Raw genomic sequence first — 16,768 nt, 5'->3', positions numbered from 1 at the left:
CACTAGTCAGTTGCAAAACGGAATGCTTTTTACAAATTTTACCCAGTTTTCTCCCCAATTTCGTGGTATCCAATTGTTTTTTTAGTAGCTACTATCTTGTCTCATTGCTACAACTCCCGTACGGGCTTAGGAGAGACGAAGGTTGAAGGTCATGCGTCCTCCGATACACAACCCAACCAAGCCGCACTGCTTCTTAACACAGCGCGCATCCAACCCGGAAGCCAGCTGCACCAATGTGTCGGAGGAAACACCGTGCACCTGGCAACCTTGGTTAGCGCGCACTGCGCCCGGCCCGCCACAGGAGTCGCTGGTATGCGATGAGACAAGGATACCCCTACCAGCCAACCCCTCCCTAACCCGGACAACGCTAGGCCAATTGTGCGTCGCCTCACAGACCTCCCGGTCATGGCCGGTTACGACAGAGGGCGTGAACCTAGAATCTCTGGTGGCACAGCTGACTTTGCAGTACAGCGCCCTTAACCACTGCGCCACCCAGGAGGGCCCAAAATGGAATGCTTTTAAGAGACTTACACATTTAACCCAACCATTCTGAATTAGAGAGGTGCTGGCGACTGCCTTAATTGACATCCACATCCTCTTCACGAACGGCAGATTTTTTTACTTTGCTGGTGGAGGCAGGAGGAAAAAGGGGAGGCAAAGGGAGACGGTTGAGCCAGAGGGAGACAGGGGAGATGGGGGGAAACATTGGGAGGCAAGGGGTAAGCAGAGGGGAGACATGGAGACAGGCGGAAAAAGAGGGATTACGGAGGACAGAGGGAGGCAGAGAGGACGGGGGAGACAGGGCTCAGTCATAACTGTCCGCCTTGTATTGGCATGCATACATGCCACGCACGCACACACACACACACACATGGATGCAAGCAAGCGGGTGAATGCACCACAGACACGTGTTCCCCTGTATATGTCATGCAGTTAATATTGACTACTGTTTAAGGATCAGCCTATCAACCTGCTGTTGGTTGTCTGCATGTGGCCAGAAATGCCAATGTTATATTCTCTTTCTACATGTGCCTCTTTGGCTGAATAAAGTGAAATATTGTGAGAGATGCTCTATACTCACTTGCCAGTCTCCCTGTGTCCTCTAACTAAGTTGTTATTTGCAGATATTTGATAATAATTATTTCGAGGACTGTTTTCTGTGCACAGATGGAGTGAGATGAACCCTCAACCTGCATGGTACAATATGTACCGTGTGGTGGAAATTCAGATCTGAGAGAGATTTGGTCATTTCTTCAATCATCTTCATTTAATATCGATGAATTATTGCAATAATGAAGACGTTAATCCAACATTCTTGACTGTCGGGTCGAGTGCTTAACTTTTACAGAAAAACAGAGTTGTATATATGGTAGACCTAAACATGCTGTCATGGCTGGCTCCACCCTTCCCATGCAAAATAAGGGCCATCACAAACCACTCTGGGTTCATCTCCTGGTTACAGTGGCTTGCGAAAGTATCACCCCCTTGGCATTTTTCCTATTTTGTTGCATAACAACCTGGAATTAAAATATATATTTTTGAGGGGATTGTATCATTTGATTTGCACAACATGCCTACAACTTTGAAGATGCAAAATGTGTTTTATTGTGAAACAAACAAGAAATAAGACAAAAAAAAATCTGAAAGCTTGAGCATAACCCCTCACCCCCCATATAATTTTGGGATTCTGACATGTTGGCTGGATTCACAACAAGTGTAGCTTTAATTTGGTATCTTATATGTGTGAATTCATGAAAGTTAGATTTTTTTTAGTAATTGATTTGAATTTGGCGCTCTGCATTTTCTCTGGCTTTTGGCGCTACCGTCCCACATATCCCAGAGAGGTTAATTGACAGGTTGTAATGCAACAAAATAGGAAAAACACCAAGGGGGTGAATACTTTTACAAGGCACTGCAATTGATAAATATTCAACAAATCAGGTAAGTATGTAATTTTCTATGAAAACCATCACAAAATACAATAATGTGTTTTTAAGTTAGAACTTTCTTCAATTTAATTGTATCTTTGGACTGAATGTGATTATTGCTGGATTCAATGTTCCAGACACGAAGCACTCAGACAGTGCAAGATGATAAGTAGCCAGAACTACGCCCATGGATTAGAGGAGAACATGTCTGGAAGGGTAGTCAAGTCCTCTCAAAGACTAGATAGCAATGAATCGGGTTAAGAAACACACACACTCTGTGTGGTAATATAAAAGTGAAAGGAGGACATGTTTTATAACAACACAACCAGCTCAGCAGGGGAAGGCAACATTTTGACACCAGAATACTTTGACTAGGTACTGTCATGACTCTCTCTCCTTGGTGAGGATCAAAGGTGCCAGATCAGCTTGGCATATTGCTGACAGATAGCCCTCCTCTCTCCCACAGAAAATGAGAGGGGGAGAGTTGGGCCGATTTTGACTTAACAGCCGGTCATAAATAGTTTATAGAAACTCTTCCTTGCACAGCAGTATTCGAAGACTGAAACTTCTTTGTGTAGAGAGATTTTTGCCACCAAAACCTTTGTGTCCAGAGAGTGAATATGGGAACAGTGTTTATAAGATAGGAATGTTAAGAATGGTCCGTGGGGATGTAAAGAATTTTTGAAAAGATAGAAAAGTGATTTTAGTTTTCGAATGAGATAATTGTTTTCATATAAGCCGTGCACAGTCAGTAGCCATGCCCAAGTAAGCTCAGAGTTCTTGTCAGCATGACGGGACGCCCCTTTTGGCCAGAGTGCTTAAAAAGACTTGCTAAGAATGAACATACAGACCAAGCAGACGGACGGTGGAATGGTTAAAACTACAGGACCAAAAAGACATGACGCCATGGTCCACACATTGAAATGGTTAGAAATGTTGTATTCTACAGACAAGCCAACGTACAGCGCAAGCTGAACGTTACGAAATGTTTAGAACCTCTGAAACTCTCAACACGAATGAAGAAGGTAAAGACTAGACCAGAACATTCACAGTCTGCAGCTGTGCATATAATAGCGGTCCTAAAACTTTGACTAAAGCCACGAGGGAGGAAAGAAGACAATCCCCTCTGATTCAACTGTTGGTATGTCTGCAGTGTCTATTCTAATGAACACTCAAAGACTAGAGAAGCTCTACAACTAAGAAGGACATTGTGACCTCTGATGGATAACCAGAGCCTTACATCGAGCCACTACCCACAGACAGATTGATTGGTTTCAACAGAGAAAGACATCTACTTGTAAATATTGCATTTCTATTCCGAATGAGAGTATTCTGGTACAGTGAGTGTATTTTCCAAATCTATGTATGATAAATTGACTCTCTTTGTCTCTCCCTCTCCTTATCTTTCCCCACCCTCTTTCCATTGTGTAAAAATAAGTAATGTCGTGTCAGTCCACTAGGGACGTTTATCTCATCTAAGTGTGTATGGGTATTCTGTGTTATTATTTAGTTAGTTAATAAATAAATGATTAAATCCATTTGTGTAGTACTGAATCTTCAAAAGGGCTAGGGTTTTTGCAGATCCAAAGAGTATACGACATTCAAAACTGAGACTGATGAGGTAGTAATTAATAGTTGACTGTTATTGATGTGAGAGATATCTGTATATCTTTAGAGTTCAAGTTGGGAGATATTAACTCGTTCAACAACTTTTGCCATGATGCCTCAAATTCCTAATGTTTCGTTACATGATTCATTTAATTGAGTAACAATTAAACATACTTAGTTTGATTCGATAAATAAGTCATCAAATTAATGATAGTCACGTCACAAAAAAAAACTTAATAGTGGAGCCCCATGCGAGGAATCTAAGATAGAATGAGTCCTTAATGTTGAGTTCAGTCCACATGAATTGAAGAGCAGATTACGTTATACACCATTAGAACCATAGCAAGATTTGTTGTCGAGGTGTGTGTGTTTCCATTTGAAACAGAAACTGGTAGGGAGAGATTGACTCGTGTTGTATATCTGACGAAAAGTCAGTGTGCAGGGGGATTTACCGTATGCCCGCGAGCCGGGACATATGGGCAGTTGATTTAGGTATTCTGAGATATAGACTCCTTGAGCCAAAGCGAAGTACAATTTCTGTCTCTAATTTCTAGAGCCAGTACATACAGTGCCTTGCGAAAGTATTCGGCCCCCTTGAACTTTGCGACCTTTTGCCACATTTCAGGCTTGAAACATAAAGATATAAAACTCTATTTTTTTGTGAAGAATCAACAACAAGTGGGACACAATCATGAAGTGGAACGACATTTATTGGAAATTTCAAACTTTTTTAACAAATCAAAAACTGAAAAATTGGGCGTGCAAAATTATTCAGCCCCTTTACTTTCAGTGCAGCAAACTCTTTCCAGAAGTTCAGTGAGGATCTCTGAATGATCCAATGTTGACCTAAATGACTAATGATGATAAATACAATCCACCTGTGTGTAATCAAGTCTCCCTATAAATGCACCTGCACTGTGATAGTCTCAGAGGTCCGTTAAAAGCGCAGAGAGCATCATGAAGAACAATGAACACACCGGGCAGGTCTGAGATGCTGTTGTGAAGAAGTTTAAAGCCGGATTTGGATACAAAAAGATTTCCCAAGCTTTAAACATCCCAAGGAGCACTGTGCAAGCGATAATATTGAAATGGAAGGAGTATCAGACCACTGCAAATCTACCAAGACCTGGCCGTCCCTCTAAGGAGAAGACTGATCAGAGATGCAGCCAAGAGTCCCATGATCACTCTGGATGAACTGCAGAGATCTACAGCTGAGGTGGGAGACTCTGTCCATAGGACAACAATCAGTCGTATATTGTACAAATCTGGCCTTTATGGAAGAGTGGCAAGAAGAAAGCCATTTCTTAAAGATATCCATAAAAAGTGTTGTTTAAAGTTAGCCACAAGCCACCTGGGAGACACACCAAACATGTGGAAGAAGGTGCTCTGGTCAGATGAAACCAAAATTGAACTTTTTGGCAACAATGCAAAACGTTATGTTTGGCGTAAAAGCAACACAGCTGAACACACCATCCCCACTGTCAAACATGGTGGTGGCAGCATCATGGTTTGGGCCTGCTTTTCTTCAGCAGGGACAGGGAAGATGGTTAAAATTGATGGGAAGATGGATGGAGCCAAATACAGGACCATTCTGGAAGAAAACCTGATGGAGTCTCCAAAAGACCTGAGACTGGGACAGAGATTTGTCTTCCAACAAGACAATGATCCAAAACATAAAGCAAAATCTACAATGGAATGGTTAAAAAATAAACATATCCAGGTGTTAGAATGGCCAAGTCAAAGTCCAGACCTGAATCCAATCGAGAATCTGTGGAAAGAACTGAAAACTGCTGTTCACAAATGCTCTCCATCCAACCTCACTGAGCTCGAGCTCTTTTGCAAGGAGGAATGGGAAAAAATTTCAGTCTCTCGATGTGCAAAACTGATAGAGACATACCCCAAGCGACTTACAGATGTAATCGCAGCAAAAGGTGGCGCTACAAAGTATTAACTTAAGGGGGCTGAATAATTTTGCACGCCCAATTTTTCAGTTTTTGATTTGTTAAAAAAGTTTGAAATATCCAATAAATGTCGTTCCACTTCATGATTGTGTCCCACTTGTTGTTGATTCTTCACAAAAAAAATACAGTTTTATATCTCTATGTTTGAAGCCTAAAATGTGGCAAAAGGTCGCAAAGTTCAAGGGGGCCAAATACTTTCGCAAGGCACTGTATGGGCCGGTCTATTTTTGAATATATATATTAGCTTGACAGAAGTAATTATTTATCTCACCATCTCTTGCATTTTCAGCAGCGTGAGTAGATCAGGGTGTATTTCTTCATGTCACCGTAAGTTCCGGTAAACATTGCGAAAAATAACGCTGAAAGGGTTAACGTGAGACGTCATTAGTAAAGCCGTTACCTTGTTAAAGGGGACCATGTGGTGCTTGGAACTGACATTCCTGTACAAGTAAGGCTAGTTTTTCAATTGATGCCAAGATAACAAACGGAAAGCAGACATTTTTCCTTTGTTCACAGGGCGACACCCTGTTCTGTGGGAAACGGAAGTCCAGCCCCTTTGGACTCTCGTTTGATTTCAGCTTTCTGCAATCAGTGACCCCTGGTGGTGAAGAATTGGCAGTACATTTTTAAAATATTTTTTTTTCTCTCCATGTGACAGCAAACATATGCTCACGACTGTTACAGAGGTTTACACTCATGATATCCAGCCAATCTCAACTGATTGGATATCATTGTCTCATTCGATTTAACTTCTTTGATATAGGGGGCGCTCTTTTAATTTTTGGATTAAAAACGTTCCCGTTTTAAACAAGATATTTTGTCACGAAAAGATGCTTGACTATGCATATAATTGACAGCTTTGGAAAGAAATCACTCCGACGTTTCCAAAACTGCAAAGATATTGTCTGTGAGTGCCACAGAACTGATGTTACAGAAAAAACCCAGATAAAAATACAATCAGGAAGTGCCGCATTTTTTGAAACCGCATCATGGCAATGACTCCTTACATGGCTGTGGAGGAGCTAGGAGTCAGCTTACCTTTTCCACGTTTCCCCAAGGTGTCTGCAGCATTGTGACGTATTTGTAGGCATATCATTGGAAGATAGACCATAAGAGACTACATTTACCAGGTGGTCGCTTGGTGTCCTCCGTCGCAATTATTGCGTAATCTCCAGCTGCAGTATTTTTCCGTTTGGCTCTGATGAGAAACCGACTGCCAGGAATGATTTCTCATCAAATAGAATTGTGAAAAACACCTTGAGGATTGATTCTAAACAACGTTTGCATGTTTCTGTCGATATTATGGAGCTAATTTGGAAAAAAGTTTGGCGTTGTAAATTTGGCGTTGTGACTGCATTTTCAATTTTTTTTCTTAGCCAAACGTGATGAACAAAACGGAGCTATTTCTCTTACACAAATAATGTTTTTGGAAAAAATTAACATTTGCTATCTAACTGAGAGTCTCGTCATTGAAAACATCAGAAATTCTTCAAAGGTAAATTATTTTATTTGAATGCTTTTCTTGTTTTTGTGAAAATGTTGCCTGCTGAATGCTAGGCTTAATGCTATGCTAGGCTATCAATACTCTTACACAAATGCTTGTGTAGCTTTGGTTAAAGCATATTTTGAAAATCTGAGATGACAGTGTTGTTAACAAAAGGCTAAGCTTGTGTTTCAATGTATATATTTCATTTCATTTGCGATTTTCATGAATAGGAAACGTTGCGTTATGGTAAGGAGCTTGAGGCTATGATTACGCTCCCGGATACGGGATTGCTCGACGCTAGAGGTTAACAAGTAAGTTAGACTTTAAGGTAAATTGACGTTTCATTCCCAGATAGCCTATAAAGGTATGATGAAACAATTCATTTGTGCTGTTGCAAGCTCACTGAGTCCAACTCCCACAGTACTAATCCAGTATTGGCGGAAGTCCCGCCTTCGCGGGAATCCTGTGGGATTTCAGCTTTCAGGGTGACACGTTTTGCCTTGGGTGACAGAAGTTCCACCTCTGCTGGAATCCCTTGTGAGTTCAGCTTTCAGGGATAAGTGACCCTTGGTGGTAAAGAATCATCTATCTATATATATATTTTTTTATAAACAAATACATTCCATTGAGGCCCAACGTCGTCTCACATTTGTAACAAGTGATTACTCTTCTGATATCCAGCCAATCTCAACTTATTGGATATCGTTGTCTCGTTCAATTTAACAAGGAAGTTAAATTGCCGAACACACCTTTTCAGGCCGATCATTCGGATGAGGTCCAAATTGATTTGTTTCAACCAATGAAACATTTTAAACTTTTCCACATTAACCTAGATACAGTGGCGATTTCAGGTTGATTAAAGTTTAAGTCCCAGATAGCCTATACAGGTATGATTAATCATTAACACTGATTAATCAATTAAATTTGCATTTGCAAATTCATTCACATCCAAATCACACATTACTAGATGAGTCGTTTTTGCAGCTTCCAACAACTCAAAACCAAACTTTGAAAAAAATAAATAAATAATGTGCAAGCTATCAGAGGGGGTGGTCCCTAGTGCCACGCTAATTAGTGAACACTCACCCATAAAATGATTGATCGATGACCTCTGCAGTGATACAAACCCTAACTATACCATTAGTGGAAAAACAGCAGAAATTGCGACAAACACTCTCCAAAATCAACCATCAGGTGCAGGCCTTGTAAAGGTTCTTTACAGTTAAGCCCTGCTGTATCGTCATCGGAGATTAGCATTGGTCCAGTAACGCAGTGCACAGCTGAAGCACGAGCAAGAAATGGCTGATTTGAAGGGACTGGTGGAGAGAACTGGGAAACGAATGACAAAAGCAGATGAGGAAAACATTCTGTTAGCCGATAAAATGCGGTTGAAAACTGAACAGTTAAAAGTAATTGCAAAAACTTATGAAGATGAACGAGCAGAAACTCTTCAAGAAAATCGTCTTCTACAGGAACAACTCGATTTAGCCAAAACTAAATGCGATGAAGTCCACACCAAACTTGATAAATATGACGAATTGTCTACTAACAGGAGCGCGCAACTTAAAAACATGCAAGCAGTTTTGATGAACATTACTCAAAGCAATATTGTTCTAGTCCAAATGCTACAGACCAAAGACGATCAGTTATTAATGAACAAAATGACCAAGTTGGATGACAGATCAGCGGAACATTGAAGTCGCTGACTAAATTAATGAAGAGAGAATTCAGGTGATGAAGTTGGAAATATTGATTTCTAAGTAAGCAGAGGGATTCTCATCACTGAATCTCTCGCTCCGTACTCAAGACCTCTACCTGCAAATCATGACAGATAAGTATGAGGCCGAACGGAGTCAGTGTGACACTCACGTGTCTGAAATAGGTACTATAAGCATCCAAGTGGACTCTGATATGCAGCAGAATACCACCCTTGGGTACCATCTGGAGGAATTCCAGAACCGTCATGCTCTACAGCGTGACTACCCAATCATGCCACCTAGCTCGGTACACAAAGAAGTGAAAATGACAGGTTTCAGACTTTGCCTCTTAGATGTCCCTGAGTCTTCTCCTCTTGGCCATTTGGCACAGAGTAATATGGCGCCTCCTCGCCAACAAAGCCAAAGCTTGGCTTCTACTCTTGGACCTTCGGCCCCAATTTCCCCACAGGATGAAGCCAACCCTCTCCACACGCTTGGCACGGAACGCCTTGCCAACCCTTCAAAAACTTCTGCACCTTTGACCCCATTCCAGGAAAGCCAACTGAGACATAGAGGATGCCTTAGATGGCTACACGAACGTTCTGACTGGCTTTACCTGTTAAAGTGAATGTTGAATAGACACCTTACAAGGTTCATTTGTCTACAACAGCAACATGTGCAAAACAACTACATCAAACATGCCACAGGTTTGATAATAAAATTCAGTGGTTCTGCGACTCGCAAAAATGACGGCTCGCTGGCTAACACTCTCAAACAATCTTGGAATGAACACCCACCAGCTTATTATAATAGGCTTTATTCAGCTTACTTTGGCCTACTCACTGAAACAGGAATGGAAGAGCTATTACCATTAAAGCAAATGTTTCTGTCGAACATATATCCCCGCTTCAATACGTACTTGGGCCCTACAGTTCACGCTGGCTTGCCAATCTCAGAACTCAGAGAGCTTATGAGCACAGCTTTTGAGGCATCTAAAGTGCGCAGTACCGCAAGCCCTGACATCTCAGGTTTAAAGTTTGAACAGAAGCACTCACTCCAGTTAGAGGGTGCGCTATCAGGTATTGGAGCGTTGAGAGATGATGCAAAACAGCAGTTTCTACCATGAAACCACAATGCCAATACCCGCTGCGGTCAAAATAACTGTAAAGTACATCGCCAATGAAACAACTGCCATTAGTAGCCATTCCTGCACCCACCCCACACAAAGTGTCAGCACAAGGGTAACAAAGGGTTCAATGATGATCAAAACGTAGACCGATGTTCCCTAGACAGACTACTACAAGAAGTACAAAATTTGAGAAAAAGGAAAAAGTTAAGTCACTATAACTAAACATGGAAGTGCCGGACAACAGGTCTGCCAGAATTAACACCCTTAGCAAGGACGTAAACAATACTCGGAGTCTTCCCCATTATCCCCTTTGTATTTATACCTGTGTTCGTTGTTGCCAGTTCATCTTGTTTGTCAAGTCAACCAGCGTTTTGTCTCAGCTCCTGCTTTTCCCCATTCTCTCTGTTTCTTGCCCTCCTGGTTTTTGACAATTGCCTGTCCTGACTCTGAGCCTGCCTGCCTGACCTCTGTGCCTGCCCCTGACCCTGAGCCTGCCTGCTGTCCTGTACCGTTGCCCACTCCTCTGGATTATCGACCCTTGCCTGCCTTGACCTGTTGTTTGCCTGCCCCTGTTGCTGTAATAAACATTGTTACTTCAACACAGTCTGCATTTCGGTCTTACCTGAAACCTGATAGGAAGAGACAAATGGAAGGGGGAAAAAGTAAGGAACTTCTCTGTCGGCCCTGGAGGCCTTGTTTTCACAAGGGCTATTAGCAGGACAATAGACATCTCTCTGACATATTGTCCAGCATATCTCTTGATGATTTCATTGAATGTCTCGCCAGCTTTGATCCATGCCTGGTACTGCAATGCACAAAATAATTTGTTTGTCAGACAAATAGTTGGGTTGAAACTACAGAACAGTACAAAACAAGAGAACACACTTGGTTAATGTTCTGGGGGAAAAAAATAGAGTAATTATCTATATATATATAAAAATGTCTTACAGAGCCTTTCCATAAATCCGCTCAAGTTCCTTCAAATGTCTTCTGACTGTGATTAGACGGATGTTGATTGCCATTGCCGATCGCTCATCATCTTCAACCATCAGTGAGTCCATCTTACCGAGTCACTGAATGACAGAAATATTAGAATAAAGTAGGCTAATGAAAGCAACAAATTGTTGCTGACTGAAACACCCAAAGTCATCCAATTGTTATAATAGAATTTGAAGCAATAGCCTACCCGCGTGTGGTCAACTATTTCAGCACCATTTTTGCACTGCTCCGCGACATTCAAGAATACTTAAACATATGCATTTTAAAACGTTTTTTTATTATCCAATTCACTAATGTATTTGTCCTATTGTCAAGTGTAGCCTAAAGGCCAAAATGGGCAAACTTGCAATGTATTCGATGCTTAAGTACTCTAAAACCACGCTTATGAAAAACAAAATGCCTCCAGCTATCCATCATTACTGTAAATAAAAACACAGAATATCTAATACATTCATGAATTAAATCGCTTTAGTCGACATGTTGCGGTTCATCTGAAGGTGCACATGGGCCTATTTATAGAACGAATATGAAATCGGAGGGCAGAAATTATTATATATTACAGCATTAGACCTCTCACTAAAGGAGCCAGTCATACAAAAGTTGTACTTACATCCGAACTGGTTGGAGATTATAAGTATACATGGCCATAAAGGCTGGATAATTTTTCAAGCTGTTCAAACATTCACAGATGTCCAGCAGGGTAAAATAATATAAACAGTGGTTATAGAGGGTGCGACCAGTCACCACCCTAGGAGTAAACGTTAGTTGGCTTTTCATAGCTGAGCATTCAGAAGTGTGTGCATGTGATGGAGAGAGATAATCGAAACTTACTGAGATCCGAGAGCCGATCTGTTATCCAACGATTAGTTTAAAAGCCTGGCTATTGTAGGTGTGAAAATCCCCCATTCTTGCAATGAATTCGATGCTTAAGTACTCTAAAGTGTTACACAGTATCTGTTCATCAACATCTTTCTGCTTCCGTTGATAAAATAACGATAAAAAAACGTTCAAATGCAGATGTATATCTCAACTACTGTACAATACATCTCGGCGACATTTTAAATGCACTTCTCGCCAGCTCCACGACCACAGGTAAAACCTTGCTGAGGATCAATGTATTTGTTGCATTGTCGTATCGTCAGTTTCTTGCTTGTAGGTTTGAAGAGTAAAGGATGAATTTTTCACAATAAAGAAGTCTAAAGAATGCAACAAATTATTGTTTACTGGAACACCCAAAGTCATCCAATTGTTATAATAGGATTTGAAGCAATAGCCTACCCGCATGTGGTCAAGTATTTCATCACTGTTTCGCCCTGCTCTGAGACAAGCATGGGGACTGGTCTTGATAAATCCATTAGATTATTTTTCTCACTGAATCTGCGTTTGTGTATTGGTTAGCCTACAATTAGTGTGTGGAAATGTTTGGATTATTTTGCTCTTAGCCTACTCCCGGCCGGTCGCTTTGAACAGGGCAATATTTTCCTAAAGGGAACACTGAGGGTTGAGTTTTTGTTTTTTCTTGGAATAGAAACACCATAATATTAATCAAATTAATTAAGATACATTTCTTAAAATCAATCCCATATACTGTACTATATTCGTAGAAAAAAGGTTTGAAATTCTCTAGTACAGCCAATATTAAAAACGGTCAAATGCTTCTCATAGATGCCCTCTGGTGGTCAAACTAGCACAGATAGCAGTGATTGCAACAATGGCAGACACTTAACCCTTTCACACGTACCATCACACAGGTGTGATCATTCTACAGTGGTCCCTGAAGCTTACAACCACAACAGTGTGATTAGAACACAAATTTAGAACGCTTATTTAGAACGGCCAGTTTCGAATGACGCATCAATCCGTATAGGACCTGGCCACACTTTTTTCAGAAACTATTTACACAATTACAGTCCTTACAAAGTTATGTCCAGAATGTGAGTAGTTTATTTTTGGCTCCAATGTTCAGATATTCACAGAAGTATCTAAAGCATAACACAATCATCCTAACCGGAAAAAAATGTAAGCTACATTTGTCCTAGTGCCAACTGAGGAAAGATTGACGCAACACAAGTGATATTTTCTAACTCTCGGCTGACATAAACTACAATATGAATTATCTAATAGCAATTACTATGTATAATGAATCACATCACGGATGAGCTCACCGTTGATAAAATAATTGAGTAAAACACTTTCTAGAAATCAAAAGTAATCCAACGATTAGTTAAAGCTCGCAACCAGGCTTTTTTTCCACTCACAGAAACCAAAGATAATAAGAGAAGACGATGAGTTTGGCCTGTTTATAGTATGCATGTTGAAGGGGTGTGTCGTCTACCATCGTTCACATCCCATATTCACTTCCTGACGTTCTCAAAAAAGGAGTGAACCCTTACTCACCACATTTTGTTATAGCATCTTTGGTCCGACAGACGATCAAGTGAAACCCAGAATGCATTGTCTGTCAAGAAACATGGCTCCACACACATAGCTGGAATTAGCTTAGCTCATCATAATCAGTACAACCTTCCAAAAAATATTTTACACACATACTATGTGCCCATTACAATCTATGCAAAAATCGGAATGCATGATTTATCACCGGTAATTGAAAAACGTGAATAAAATAGTAAACATATCAATAATACCACACAGAACATTTTCTGATGGTGATTTATTGATACATATAGCCCGTGCAGGCAGTCAATCACGTAACCTCTCACTCCCACTCTGAGTCATTCAGTGTTGTTGTTTATGTATGTAACTAACGATCTAATCTGTAGCATTAGCAATGTCTTTCAAAAGGAGACAACTCAGAAATGCGGAAATTCTGGAAATGTAAAAAAATTCTGACAATGAGTCTGAAAGTCAGGAATCAGATTCTGACAGTGACAAAGGGCCCCTTGTACTGACAAAGTCCCAGTTCCCTTTGAAGATGCTGGTGGTGATGGAGGCAGACTGCTAGTGGATGAAGTACAGGTGTTCTTTGGTAGCTGGTAGCTGGAAGACTGCCAGCCATTTCACCCCTCCTGGCCCTGCTGCTTGTGTTGATGACTCCCAGTCTGGAGTGCAACACCCCTTGCCATTTCCATCTGAGGCAGAGTGCTTCAAGTTGTTTCTGACAGAGGAGCTAGTGGGAGTCATAGTAGAGACCAATCGCTATACTTTGGAGCTCCAGAAGAAGAGAGAGAGTAGGAGTGGGGGGACAACCACAATTAGTGAAATATAGACTTTCCTGGTGACAGTCCTTCTCATGGGAATAGTAAAGAAGAACGCCATAAGAGAATACTGGAGCAGAGATCCTATGTTTGCAACTCCCTTCTTTGCCACCCTCTTTTCCCAAGACTGCTTTCTAGTTCTGCTGCTATGACTGCATTTCATCAACAATGCTACTGCCATCCTAAATGACCCGTTATACAAAATAAGAAATGTCAACAGCTGGCAGTAAAGTGCCATGACAAACGAAACGTCCATGTCCTCTCCACTGTCCACACAGCAACCATGTCAGCCACAGGGAAGGTGGACCACCGGAAGGGAGAGAGAAACAAAACAGACTGCATGCTTGACTATAACCTCAAAATGGGGGCAGTGGATTATTTGAGCAAGGAATAAAAATGTAGCATTAGACCTCTCACAAATAATTTTAAAAACAAGTCGCTAGGTGTAGGCAAGGCTAGAAGCAAATAGGTAAACTGGGATATGACTAAAGAGTTAATATTTTATTTATTTTTTATTTCACCTTTATTTAACCAGGTAGGCAAGTTGAGAACAAGTTCTCATTTACAATTGCGACCTGGCCAAGATAAAGCAAAGCAGTTCGACATGTACAACAACACAGAGTTACACATGGAGTAAAACAAACATACAGTCAATAATACAGTAGAAAAAGGAGTCTATATACAATGTGAGCAAATTAGGTGAGATAAGGGAGGTAAAGGCAAAAAAGGCCATGGTGGCGAAGTAAATACAATATAGCAAGTAAAAAATAAAAATAAAATAAAAAATAAACACTGGAATGGTAGATTTGCAGTGGAAAAATGTGCAAAGTCGAGTTAGAAATAATGGGGGTGCAAAGGAGCAAAATAAATAAATAAATACAGTAGGGGGAGAGGTAGTTGTTTGGGCTAAATTATAGATGGGCTATGTACAGGCGCAGTAATCTGTGAGCTGCTCTGACAGCTGGTGCTTAAAGCTAGTGAAGGGGATAAGTTTTTCCAGTTTCAGAGATTTTTGCAGTTCGTTCCAGTCATTGGCAGCAGAGAACTGGAAGGCGAGGCGGGCAAAGTAAGAATTGGTTTTGGGGGTGACCAGAGAGATATACCTGCTGGAGCATTGCTACAGGTGGGTGCTGCTATGGTGACCAGCGAGGTGAGATAAGTAGGGACTTCACCTAGCATGGTCTTGTAGATGACCTGGAGCCAGTGGGTTTGGCGACGAGTATGAAGCGAGGGCCAGCCAACAAGAGCGTACAGGTCGGAGTGGTGGGTAGTATATGGGGCTTTGGTGACAAAACGGATGGCACTGTGATAGATGTGATAGACTGCATCCAATTTACTGAGTAGGGTATTGGAGGCTATTTTGTAAATGACGTCACCGAAGTCAAGGATCGGTAGGATGGTCACTTTTACAAGGGTATGTTTGAGTCAGCATGAGTGAAGGACGCTTTGTTGCGAAATAGGAAGCCAATTCTAGATTTAACTTTGGATTGGATATGTTTGATGTGAGTCTGGGAGGAGAGTTTACAGTCTAACCAGACACCTAGGTATTTGTAGTTGTCCACATATTCTAAGACAGAACCGTCCAGAGTAGTGATGTTGGACGGGCGGGCAGGTGCAGGCAGCGATCGGTTGAAGAGCATGTATTTAGTTAAACTTGTATTTAAGAGCAACTGGAGGCCACGGGAGGAGAGTTGTATGGCATTGAAACTCGTCTGGAGGGTTGTTACCACACAGTCCAAAGAAGGGCCAGAAGTAAACAGAATGGTGTCATCTGCGTAGAGGTGGATCAGAGACTCACCAGCAGCAAGAGCGACATCATTGATGTGTACAGAGAAGAGAGTCGCTCCAAGAATTGAACTCTGTGGCACCCCCATAGAGACTGCCAGAGGCCCGGACAACAGGCCCTCCGATTTGACACACTGAACTCTATCAGAGAAATAGTTGGTGAACCAGGCGAGGCAATCATTTGAGAAACCAAGGCTATCAAGTCTGCCGATGAGGATGTGGTGATTGACAGAGTCAAAAGCCTTGGCCAGGTCAATGAATATGGTTGCACAGTATTGCTTCTTATCGATGGCGGTTAAGATATCCTTTAGGACCTTGAGCGTGGCAGAGGTGCCCCCATGACCATTTCTGAAACCAGATTGCATAGCGGAGAAGGTATGGTGGGATTCGAAATGGTTGGTAATCTGTTTGTTGACTTGGTTTTCGAAGACCTTAGAAAGGCAGGGTAGGATAGATATAGGTCTGTGGCAGTTTGGGTCAAGAGTGTCCCCCCCCCCCCCTTTGAAGAGGGGGATGACCGCAGCTGCTTTCCAATCTTTGGGAATCTCAGACGACACGGAAGAGAGGTTGAACAGTCTAGTAATAGGGGTTGCAATAATTTCGGCAGATAAATTTAGTAAGAAAGGGTCCAGATTGTCTAGCCCGGCTGATTTGTAGGGGTCCAGATTTTGCAGCTCTTTCAGAGCATCAGCTGACTGGATTTGGGAGAAGGAGAAATGGGGAAGGCTTGTGCGAGTTGCTGTGGGGGGTGCAGTGCTGTTGACCGAGGTAGGGGTAACCAGGTGGAAACACGGCCAGCTGTAGAAAAATGCTTTTTGAAGCTCTCAATTATAGTGGATTTAGCCGTAGTGACAATGTTTCCTATCCTCAGTGCAGTGGGCAGCTGGGAGGAGGTTTTCTTATTCTCCAAGGACTTTACAGTGTCCCAGAACTTTTTTTAGTTTGTGTTGCACTAAGAAA

This window comes from Oncorhynchus mykiss, chromosome 15 (genome assembly GCF_013265735.2).
Source record: "Oncorhynchus mykiss isolate Arlee chromosome 15, USDA_OmykA_1.1, whole genome shotgun sequence".
Classification (NCBI taxonomy): Eukaryota; Metazoa; Chordata; class Actinopteri; order Salmoniformes; family Salmonidae; genus Oncorhynchus; species Oncorhynchus mykiss.
Note: the sequence above shows the minus strand (reverse complement) of the source record.